The 12,260-nt window shown below is 29.7% G+C and overlaps 1 long non-coding RNA gene across 2 annotated transcripts; it reads right to left on the bottom strand.

Annotated features, from left to right (window-relative positions):
- Positions 1–407: 407 nt before the first annotated feature.
- On the bottom strand, positions 408–12,234 carry LOC105150878 (uncharacterized). Of its 2 annotated transcripts, none has more exons than XR_015547089.1 (4): positions 9,867–12,234; positions 8,907–9,225; positions 7,704–7,782; positions 408–1,602 (listed from the first exon to the last, which is right to left on the bottom strand). It is a non-coding gene; the product is annotated as an uncharacterized LOC105150878 (long non-coding RNA). The 2 variants fall into 2 exon arrangements; XR_015547090.1 differs by having other exon boundaries at positions 8,907–9,203.
- Between the last annotated feature and the right edge of the window lie 26 nt (positions 12,235–12,260).

The following is a 12,260-nucleotide window of genomic DNA, read 5'->3' as shown; positions in this document are numbered from 1 at the left end:
TACAAAAAAAAAGTTTCGATAATATTATCACGTAATTATGGGAAACGCACTCTCTCTCATACGCACGATGAAAGACGCTAGAAGAATATATTAATCATATGAAAGATACGGAGCTATAGAATAAATTTGCAGCAATAAATGTGCCAATCAAATAAACACATTACTTTCGCTTTCATGCGCCAGCGTACTGTAATACTTATCGATGTCCGACAACCGTTTGATTGCGGTCCATCCTTCGTCAGGTATTACGAATCGTGACGAATGAATTTTTTTTTACGCGTATAGGAACATCTACCGAGAGTACTGCATAAAATTCATACGTTATAAATGTCGGCAGCTCGATGTTCGACAAATAAAAACTTCGCGTTTCGCTTTCATTATATCATGTCTTAGTCATAAGTATTCACTTTCTGTTTTTTTTTTGCTTTTTGCTGAAGGGAGATAAAGAATAAAATAATAAAATTTCTTTGGTAACTATCACTTTATTGTATAAAGAGTAATAAAGAATAATTGCTTTATTGTAAATCAGTATTGTTAAATCAGTTATTTAATAGCCATTTTAAGATAATAGAAAAATGGATATCCTTTTATAATAAAAATTGATTATTACATTTAAATAATTAAATATTATATTAGTTATTTTTACGAACTTTCTTACTTCAAACTCACCTTTTTACATTTTTCTTTGAATGGAAAAAAGATGCATGTATTATTACTCTGCACAACGATTTGATATTTCTAAATAAATAGGGATGAGAAATTTTGAAGTTTTACATACAATTCGTACAAACTTCAGCATATATCTAGTTTTTATTTATTAATATTTTTTTCTTGGAATTCTAAAACATCTGCTCATAATTATAGTATCTTCCATTGTGTGATCTTTTTAAAATTTTTTTTTCTAAAAATATAATTTAGTTTCGATTGATTCTCTACATGCAATGTTGCAATTTCAATAAATTAAAGTATCTTCTTGAGATAAATAGGTACATATGTTATAATATACCAAATCACTTTTTCTACATTATATTTATTGCATAAAGTATTTTACTAAAAATATGTCTTATCTAATTATGTATGAAATAGTAAATAAAATTGTACCGTGTATCATTATTGCATTACAGCTTTATTTTTTGAATGATCAATATTAGTATTAGAACAAACGTTTAAATATAATAATAATTTTAAACAGTTTTATAAACATTATTTTGCATTCAAATATTATTTCACAGTATATAAAGTAAAAGAAAATAAATTTATGTAAGTTATGTAAAGAGATACGCAAGTCTAAGAGGAACTCTTAACGTAAGAGGAACTAAGCACTTTTATCCAAGCAACTTGTTCAATCAGTGTATTCACTTCAATCGATTTATTGAAACGATCGTTGAAAGTGAATTGTATAAATTCGATGTATGCCATAGATTGCCTATCCGGGTGCTCTACATCCAATCAGGTATCTAGTCCCGTTGTTCTGCACGATCACTGACTGCGTTACGTCATTGATCCGTGCACTTGGTGTATCTCGTCACGATCGTAAAATATCGATGCAGAACGGACAGTCACGGTTCACATTCATAAATATCCTTACAAGGAACGAATAGACTAAAAAGAAATTTATTCAGATCTTAATACATATTTCTTTGAACAATACTAAGTAAATTTATTTATAGTAAATAAATATTTACTGAATAAAAAAATGATAGTTAAATAAAATTAATGGTTCTTCTCTTATCAAATAAATAATTAATATTTACATTTAGTAAATATTTATTTAAAATAATTCAAACAAATTTATTAAAACAAATATTTAGTTTTTTTTTAGTTAAAGTCGCATATACAGAAAAAAATTATTTTTAAATTAACCATAATATATTCATATATAAGCAAAACTATTATAATCTTTCTTTAAAGATTTTAGTCATGATTTGATCAAATTTGTATTGATTTTTAATTGAGCAAATTAAATTAAATTAAAATTAAAGTCTTGAATTGAATACAAAGTAACTTGCATCAAAATTTAATTAAATTAAGACTATCTTTGAAACAAGATTATATGACAATACTTTTACTTATATATGAATATATTGTGGTTGATTTAAGAATAGTCTTTTTTCTATGTAAGCACACGGGCGTGCGGTACTTTTATCTTGCAATCGCAAGGAGTGAAGAGAGTAACAATGTCAACGATGTAAATTACGCGCATGTCTTCCCACATATCGCCGATCATGCGTGAAAAGAATTATGCGAACGATTGAAAATGAATAGGAGAAGAGTCGGTTCCCGTAGTTGCATCGTGTAGTGATGCATTTTATTCCGTGCAGCTCAAGTGAGGGAGTAATTATTGTTGCATTCTTCAAGTATCTCTCGTGTTCTCATTTAGTTGTCATTAAGTGAGCGGAGTTCCCTCAAAGACATTTCATTTACGATCTACATTCCTACTAGTCATTTATATCAAGGGATACGTTTATCGAAAGGTACAAACTTCTTTAAAAATATTCCACAAAATATTATATAAAATAATAACTACATAAAATAATTAATACGTTAAAACCACTTTGTGGTTTAATATTCAAATAAAAATTTTAGTTTTTCAAATTTGCATAATCGAAGTTCTACTGTGTGTTTTTTTTCTTATATAATATATGTAAAATATTTAATGTGAACGGGGACACGCAATTATCGTATCATTATTTCGTGTTAGATATAAAACAAAATAAAGATATTTGATTTATTTGATTTGTAAAAAAGGCGAAGTCCATGTTTGTTATAGCGGTCTGTCGCTTAGTTAACCAAGATTACGACACTCTCTTTGTTCTTATCTCAATCTGCACGCCTGAACGGAGATCGATTTAACATGGTTTATCATTGACAAGAAATGTTTCCTGAAAGTAGACTTTTATCACGCCAGGGATTATTTCTCACACCGCAAGTATTTCTCTCGTATATATGAATGAAGGTCGTGATACATAAAATTGTCGGTATGCAATTCTTATAACTTTCCAAGAAATTGTTTATCTTAGAATAATTAGATTATCATACTATATGACAGTTATAAGCTACTCTATTCATTAAAAATTAGAAATTTGTATTAAATTTGTATTAAAAATTAGAAATTTAATTATTTTCAAAGAATTCTCAAAATGTCTTTAATACGCACACAATTAAATTACTAAACTCATGCAAAAATTTACACTTATCGTAATAAAACGGTTTATTAATCTTTACCATTTTAATGAAATTTACCATTCATGAAATTAATCTTTCATTAATTTCATTATTTTTTGGTCGTTTTTATAAGAGATCAAAATTATTTTGAATAAAAATAAATTCAGCGAAGACTTGATATAAAATTCGAAAGTAGTACAGAAATTAAATTCGATTCTTAGTATTCACTCAAATCTCGAATATCTCAGTATTCCTTAACGGTACTATCGCGTTGATGTTTAAAGATCGGTATTCAGTTCCGCCATACTTTGACCATATAATTTAAAATTGCCGATTTTTAAAAAGCCAGCTTTATATCGGCTATAATTAGCGATTAATTGACGTGTACCTCGTTAAGCAGTATGCCTGTTATTTAACAGGTTTCTATTGTCCTCTAAACAAAGCGGCTTTTTATCACTTGAGCGATGGAGTCCGCACTTATAGATGGGATAATAATTATCCTAATAACATCCTTTGGAATTTCAATCATTTATTCATAAGTCTTTTCTCGCAAATTCGAATTTTTGTTGCAAAATTATTCAAACAGTTAAATATTAGTATAATTATAATGTTGAGAAGGAAACTTATAGTGTCAAATTTTGATTTTAATAAAACTTTGTATATATGTAGATTACATAAATAATTTTCATTAAAAAGAAAATTGCAACTAATAAACAATTTTAAAAAGTGAAATCATGTCTTATATAAAGCAGTTCGACTTTTTTGTTGTATCTCAACAGCCATTCAAGATATCAAAAATATTTTACATTACAGAATATACATATAATAAAGTTATTTCTATTTATCTTTAAAAATTTTATGTATTAATATTTTTAGAGAAAATAATTCAAAAAATATGAATTTAAAAAATAATTATTTTTTTTTAATACTATTGACATAGATAAATAGAAGTAATTTCATTGTATAAAACAATTGTGTAAAACAATTTTTAGACCTTAAATAGTTTTTGAGATATAATGAAAAAAGTTGAAAACTGCTGTACATATACATGTAAGGCATAATTTCATCCCTTAAACCGTTTGTTGGTCGCAACTGATTCACTAAATTCATCTACTTATATAACTTGCATGTATATAAAGTTTTATTAAAATCAGAATTTGACACTTCACAAGATTTGTGAGTTTATATCCGTATATCGAGAATTATATTTGTAGCTATATCACTCTCTAGCAGTTCTAATTATTACAACCGTCATGGTCGATAATCATCTCTCATCTTGGCCGGAGTCATGTTAGTTATCGCGTACGTAGCCCATAATTGCACATTAATTACAATTTTAATTAGTGTAAAAGAGATTTACACATACCGTAGTTCTCACATTAATTATATTTCTCACATTTTATGCACTTCCTCCACAGTTAAAGAAGCATTAATTTCAAGTTTGTCAACAGATGAAAAGAAGAGTGATGAAGTACTCTGTACTTCTCTATATAGTTTATATGCTTCAAAAATTAATTAACTTGTAATAATTCCGTTATTAAGATACACTTAATCTTATTAAATTATAATTAAGAACTAATTATTGTATGAAGAAAATGAGATATTCAAAGATGCATTATCACAGATTATTACTTTAAAGTATTCAGATTATTAAAGTATTCAATTATAAACATTTTCTTCACAAAATATGTTTTTTTGTTTATAAAAAAAAGGATACTTTTACTTGACACCTTCATTTCACCATTTAAATGTTTCATTAATTTAAAAAAAAAAATAGTGCCGTAAATTTTATCCCAATATCACGCGTCTGCCTTCCAGGCAAAACATTTCTCCTCACGTTAATGTCATTTCAAGATGAACAATTAAACATATCGTGATAAAAAAAAAGGAAGATGCTATTTATTGCAAGCTAAACTTTCACGCAAACAAAAAGTCAGCATATCTATAAACCGAGGTAAAACGGCGAAACACTTTTTCACGAAATTCAGATCAGTGAAAGTACTAATTGATTTATAGTGCTATGTATACGTATTTTAACTGTTTAGTTTTATTTTCTCGTAGTTCACATACAAGAACATATAAAAACGGCACAATTTTTTTAATCTTTTACGGTTTCCTCGACTGTACATGACTATATATGACTTTCTTTTCTTCATTTTCAGTGTATTATTTACGTTTTTTGAAAAAAATTCTATAATATAAAAATATTTTTTTTGCTTATCGTAATCGTTATTATCTCGAATACGTATGATAAGATATAGACAATAATTAGTGACTTAAAATTTACATATTTTGTAACTCAACGAACATGTTATGTACATTTGCTTAATATGTATAAGCAAATATAAAGAAAACATGTAAATACTTTAATATTATTACCTAGTACCTTTACCTTGCAGAAGATATAATATATTAAATGCAGAAACTAACTATTTTGTTGTTTGTTATCTCTCTTTTGCAAAGGCTTTTTAATTTTGATATTTATGGATAAAGAATATTATTTAAGCAGATAAAAAAATATTCATAAATGAAGTATAATTTTACTTATGGATATTTAAGATATATGTATCTTTTTATTTACAAGATGTCAGATAATGAAAAATTGAAAAGTTTATGTTTCCTAAGGATCTTCACTCACAATTATCACTTGGTAAAAGTTATAACTTTCTGTTTATTCAATAAACGCCCTCCCTATTTTCACATAGATAAGAATTAAAGCGCCGTTCCTTTCAACTAGTTTATTTATGAATATGCGCTGCACGTATTGCGTGCGTAAGTAACGATTCTTTCGTATAGATAAGAAATACATTCAAATTCTAAGCAAAAGATATCCGCTCTCCTGATAAACAAATTCAACTTTGGAGCAGTGCTTCTCAAACTTAATGTGTTATTAATCTTTGAGGATATCATAAATCTCACTTCTTTGCAATTAGCACAAATAGACTTCGTATTGATCATTATTGAATGCTTTTATATTTTTTTCATATCTGTTAATCACTAAAAATAAATAAAAAAGAAATAAATTTTTTATATCTGTTAATAACTAAAAATAATCAGCTTTAGGCTTTAAATTCACTACAATTCTAAATATGCAAAAAGTGACTACAATATATGTATGATTAATTTTCCATAAAAAATGACACTATATTATACGTTGAAACGTGTAAATGCATTTTTGTATGCAGTATAGTGTATATTTTTACACGGAAAACAATCGCATATATATATATATACTATAGTCACTTTTTACAATTAGTTTGCAAATTATTTCTTTATCTATGTGTTTACTTTTTTTACATTTTTACTCTTTCATATATATTTATAGAGTGATAATATTTGAATATTATAGTCTATTTTTTAAAAATATAATTTCTTATTTTCTATCCTCTTACAGAAATTTAATATATTAAAATAAGTAATTTCCAATATTAAATTGATCAGTATTAAAGTAGTTAATTAAATCCGAGGGGATTTTTCGTAACAGTTCGTTGGGGCCAGCGACCGCTTTGAAAAGCACTGTTATGTAGACAACGTCCTTGCGCGGCAAGATATGCGTGAGAAAAATCGGGAAAGCAATCGAGGCTTATCGAGCAGCGCCGCTCGATTCCGTTCACCGCACCGGTTTGCGCGACACCGGTTCGTGCGGCCGGCAAACGAAACCCGGCACGTTTCAGACCAGCCGGCCGAATAAACCGGCTAAAAAGTGCAATGGCAGGTTAAAATCCCAACAAGGCAATTTACATCGTTCCGCTAGGTGCGTTAATAGATTCCCTTTCAATTTCTATCGGAAATCGCCGCTCGGGATGCCGATAAAGCGGTGCAACGAGGCAGCGGTGGTAAATAGACAGGCGGAAACCCCACGATCTCGAGAATCTTCACGAGGAGAAAGAGACCAGTACGAATGCACATTAGAATGCGTCGCGTGCCGGTGCAAAACGCATTTCACTAGGTAGGTAGGTACGCTCGACAAGAGATGCGCAATCGAATTGATCGCTTTCGTCTTGGTTAAAGTGCAGCGCCTGTCACTGAGTATAGCGTACTTTTTCGTTATTTCCTGTTTTGAGTAACGCTTGCCAAAATTTATCATTATACACGGAAAAAATAAATATACGAAAAAAGAAAACGATTTTGCTAAAAAATTTAAAAATTTAGTTAGCCTTATACTGAACCAAAACTGTACGTAAATACAATAAAATATTTATTGAATTATAAAAAAATAATAAAAATTGGTCCAATGAATTCTCATAATGATTTAGATTATAAAATTATTACTAGAATTCATTGCAAGAATTAATGTATATTTATATAAATGAATCCATAACGATATATTGTATGAATGAATTAATTTATATTAAGTCGGACATTGAGTCGGACATTGATTAATCATCATTCATTGAACTAAAATGACTAAAATTTTTTCAGTGTAATAAATATTTTATGTATTTCTGAGAAATTTTTGGACAGTTCTTAGATTTTTAGACTGATTTTTACTCTGATTTTTACTCTGTGTAGTGACTAAGAAGTAAAACTATACTTACAATTAGAATCCTAATCTAGATGAAACTCTTCGCCTGCAGTTACTGCGCACAAAAAATGCGCAAAATCTGAATCTATTTGCTGAATAAAAACAGGACAATAAATAAACTACGCAGTGTTTTAATAATAATCTATTAAATTATTAATAATAATATTCAATAATAAATGATTCAAATAATTTAAAATCAAAACAAGAGATTACAAACCGAGCTGTATATTTAATGCTAAATTTTTGTAAATATTATGACTCATTGTTTATAAAAATTTAATATTAAATATCCAGCTTGATTCGTAGTTCCTTGTTTTGATTATTAATAATAATTTAATAAAATTATTAATAATAATAATATTAAATTACTAATAATAACCTATTTAATTCTAAACAACTACATTGTCTACACAAATATTTTTATCAGGAAAACTATTTTATTGAATAAAACTATCAGCTTTTGTTCATTTCCTACGCAGTATATTGTTACAATTAATGAAAATACAGTAATACTAGACAGTAACACTATTATAGATGAGTATCTAAGAAAACTATATTTCTAATATTTTTACCAAGGAATTTGAATTTGAAAATAATTTTGTCGAACCATCAAAATAATTATAGGATTCTCAAACTGATTGTTAGACTGTTAAAACTTTCTGCAGCATACAATGTCATCAACATTTAAAGCACAAAAGAAGTTACACTGAAAAGAATTTCGGATTGAAAATGGACAGAATTTTTTGATTAAATTTATTAGAATTCTAGTTGAGATAACCGGAATTTTGGTTGATACAATATTTCTGGTAAAATGTACTAAAATTCTTATTTTTACCAAAATAATTATATCAATCCGAATTCTAATTATCTCAATTAGAATTCTAGTAGATTTAACCAGAAAATTCCGATTCATCCATTTTCCACAAAATTATTATTTAATAATAATTAATTATTATTTAATTTTTCTCAGTGTAACATTTTCAATAAGGTAGAATTTTTCCGAGGTCTTTTTAAGTGAGTCTTTATCTAACAGAAGCTTTTTCTACGTTTCCAATTTAAATATATCCATATAATCTATGGAAAAAGTACGTTATCTTTTTTTGTGATCTTATCTTTTTTCGCGATGATTACCATGACATTACGGACAGCTCTATCTTCCAATAGTTTTAACGCGTTATCTTTCGGACATGTTAAATAGATATAAAGTTCTACTCACTGAATCATCGCCAATCGAGTCATTATCAATAGATGGATCTTTGACCGTTGGCTTTCTCGCCGTCTGTGCCGTGTTCTTTTCCTATTTTCCATCAACCATGACGCGATAGACGGGCTATCCGTCGGGGAAAAGTGTCCCAGTGTATGTGACGATTGCTATTCGGGATTACACCAATGAATACAAACATCGTCATACCTGTCCCGCCATGACGAATCCTTTTAATACGCTCGAACCCACGGACAAGCGTAGCGAGTTTCCGCGTTGCGCGGGCGACTCATCGTCGATTCTTAATGAGATCTGAAGGACAATTGAGATTGTGCTACCGAAGAAAAAAACAATCGTATTTGGCCTGTATGCGGCTGATTAAAAACATTAATCGATTCGAAGACGCGCACCACACACGATTATTGTTACTATGTTCTAATTAACCACGCATAAACAAATTTCCATGATCTCGTGATTAATCAATTAAATGGCGTTATATTATTAATTGCTAATAGTGCGACTTCATGATATAAGCAATTCGAGAAAATAAATTTTTAAAAAATAACTCGTTTAGAAAATGTATATGTAATATTATTTTAATAAAATTGAAATAAACAATTAGAATGTCAATAACAATTTTCAAGTAAATTCTTTTTGAAAACAAAGTAATTCAAAAATTATTCTGTAAAAACTCTAACTACACGTCGTAACTTGATACTTATGATTATATTTGTTGTTGTTTTTATCATTACCATAATTACATTATAGAAACAATTTGTGTGAGATAAGACACGTGTCTAGTTGGAAAAGTTAAGAATGTATATGTCACAACTCAAATTTGCAGATTAGACATATACATTTTTGAAGAAATAATAAATTAAATCAAATTTTTCATATATATCAATAAAATTTTAATAAATATTTGTGTAAGAGTTCATTTAGATCAACTTGTTTAAACGTTTAAAAGTTACTTACCCAAAACTGCAGCAAGATATAATAACTACCTTGCATAAGTCAATAAAAGCCAAATAATTAATCGTTTTGTTTTTTGCAATTGATTTCAGAGTATTTTTGACACAATTATTTTTACTGATATTGGCTAGTAATTTTCGCTCATACTTTTAACTGATATTGTACAGCAAAGCATTCTTAAGCAAATGTTTCTTTGGAATTTAGGTAGTCTTTTTTATATGTTTCACGACACATATCCATTTTTATCTATTGCAGGTAGCCTTCGAGCATCAGTGATAATGACACAATTATTTATTAATTATACGCTTATTATTACCCTAACTTGTGAAGGTACGTTTAATAACAATAAGTATTTTACCGTATAATTGATAAATAATTGTGTTCTTATCACCGGTGCTCGAAGGTTACCTGTAACAGATAAAAATAGATATGTGCTATGGAAATATATAAAAGAACATAGCATATGTGAAATGAAACTGTAAAAAACAATTATGTTTTGGCCTCTTAAATAATTTATAGCTTTACTAATTATGAATATTTCAATTATAACTTTTAGGAATATTTTGAAAATTCTTGAATACTCCTACCATGCCAATAAATCATGTAAGTTGTTTGATTATTGCTAACACATTACACATTAATTAATCAAATAATTTTTAATATTACATGTATATATACTAGAATAATTTGAACGTAAACAGTTGGAATAAATTCTATCCAGTCAGCTCATTCAGGAACTTGTTTCCTGAAAGAGGAAGAAGCGCTACTACAAATGTATGTACGTCAAATAAGATTAATACTTGATAAATATCTAAAAGAAAATGACTATGCGTTTTAAATAATACAAGGTAAATAATTATCATTATTTTCAACATTAACATAGCAAGTGTGAAGTAAATATAGCATTACGATCCTATTTTAAGCATTGCATTGATGCTATACTTAAGTTGGTCAAACTGTAGACTGAAAAAAATGGCATCCTTTTGACATATGTAATTGTCGCGAGATTAGACAGTTGTCGACCGACAGTGCCGATCGAAAGTTGGTCGCGATTTTCGCAAGCGCGAAATACCGAGCATCATACCAGCTGTAGAAAGGGAAGTGCCAAGGTAAGACAATCTAAGAGCCAGTGAATCGTTTGCTCATTGCCAAGGTACGTCAAGGTACTTGAAGTCTGGGTGTGCCGGGACCGTCATAATCGAAATAGTCTTGAATACGCGGGTGAAATCGAAAGGCAGGAGCAAGGAAAGTGCGCAATTCCGATATTGCACAGCATGTGTCGGTGGCTGCGCCACATCGCAGTGTACGCGCGTTGGAGTACGCGGTCGCCAAACGGTGCGACGAGACCGAAAGAGCCTTGAGTAAATTCCACTGTAACGTTCACCAGCGTGTGTACTCAACTGATGCTTTATTCTTTATCTAGTTTTAATATAAAATGTATAACATTTTACCTTTTAAAAGTTTGTCAACCATTCCATATTCTTATGAACTTTTTGAACGCATAAATTAAAACAACATAAATTTAAGTCAAAATAATTCCACTTCTCTAGATTGCATCCAGAAATACAAACTCATATGATAAATGAAACTTTATATTAATTAGATATATAAAATATTAATAGTTTGGCAATAGTTATTTTTGTCATAGTATTATTTTTTGGAATTTCTTGATTAATATTAGTTATTTCTGTCTCTTTTTTTCTCTATAGACTTAGATATGATATATAAATCATTCAAATTCAAAAAAGTGCTTAAGACTTTCTTTACATCCTATAAAGTATCGCATCGTAATTTAACTAGTCCACATCTGTTTTTTAGCATATGTTCATTCTATTATTCTCACTTGGAAACAGTAATAGTAACGGGTTACATTGACGTTCGCCAATTTTCACCTCGACCTTGTCCATACATCATCAGACTGTCCCTCATGGGTTTTTCCCACGTGAATAAAACCGTGTTGCGGAAGTTGTGTTGATCTTTCCTAAGAATAGGCACACGACGCCCATAATTTCTGCTTGTTCCGATCGTAACGCAGACAAATAGCCAGACGATTTTGCGGTATCCTAGACCAGTTTATACGCGAGACACGCGGAAAGAGAACCGGGAGAGAACCGAGCGGAGTCAGCAAAGTCAGCGACAGCGACAGCCCGATCTTGGATTGCTCGCGCGCGCGAACCCCACCTAAAACCCCCTTCACCTTCGTCGACCGCGATCGGCGCGCGCGAATACGCGAAAGAGGGGAAATTTTCAACGTCATCGTTTCGCGAACTCGAGAAGTTCGTTACCGTCGCACGCGACGTTCGTCGGACTTGTATTCGTCGACAATAGTATTCACCGCCTGGGCAAAATCGGGGGACTTCGCCACCTACTACGCTTGCCTACTTCACCACCCGATCT

This window comes from Acromyrmex echinatior, chromosome 13 (assembly GCF_024713525.1).
Source record: "Acromyrmex echinatior isolate Ae372 chromosome 13, ASM2471352v2, whole genome shotgun sequence".
Lineage (NCBI taxonomy): Eukaryota > Metazoa > Arthropoda > Insecta > Hymenoptera > Formicidae > Acromyrmex > Acromyrmex echinatior.
Note: the sequence above shows the minus strand (reverse complement) of the source record. Positions and strands in the feature narration are given on the sequence as shown.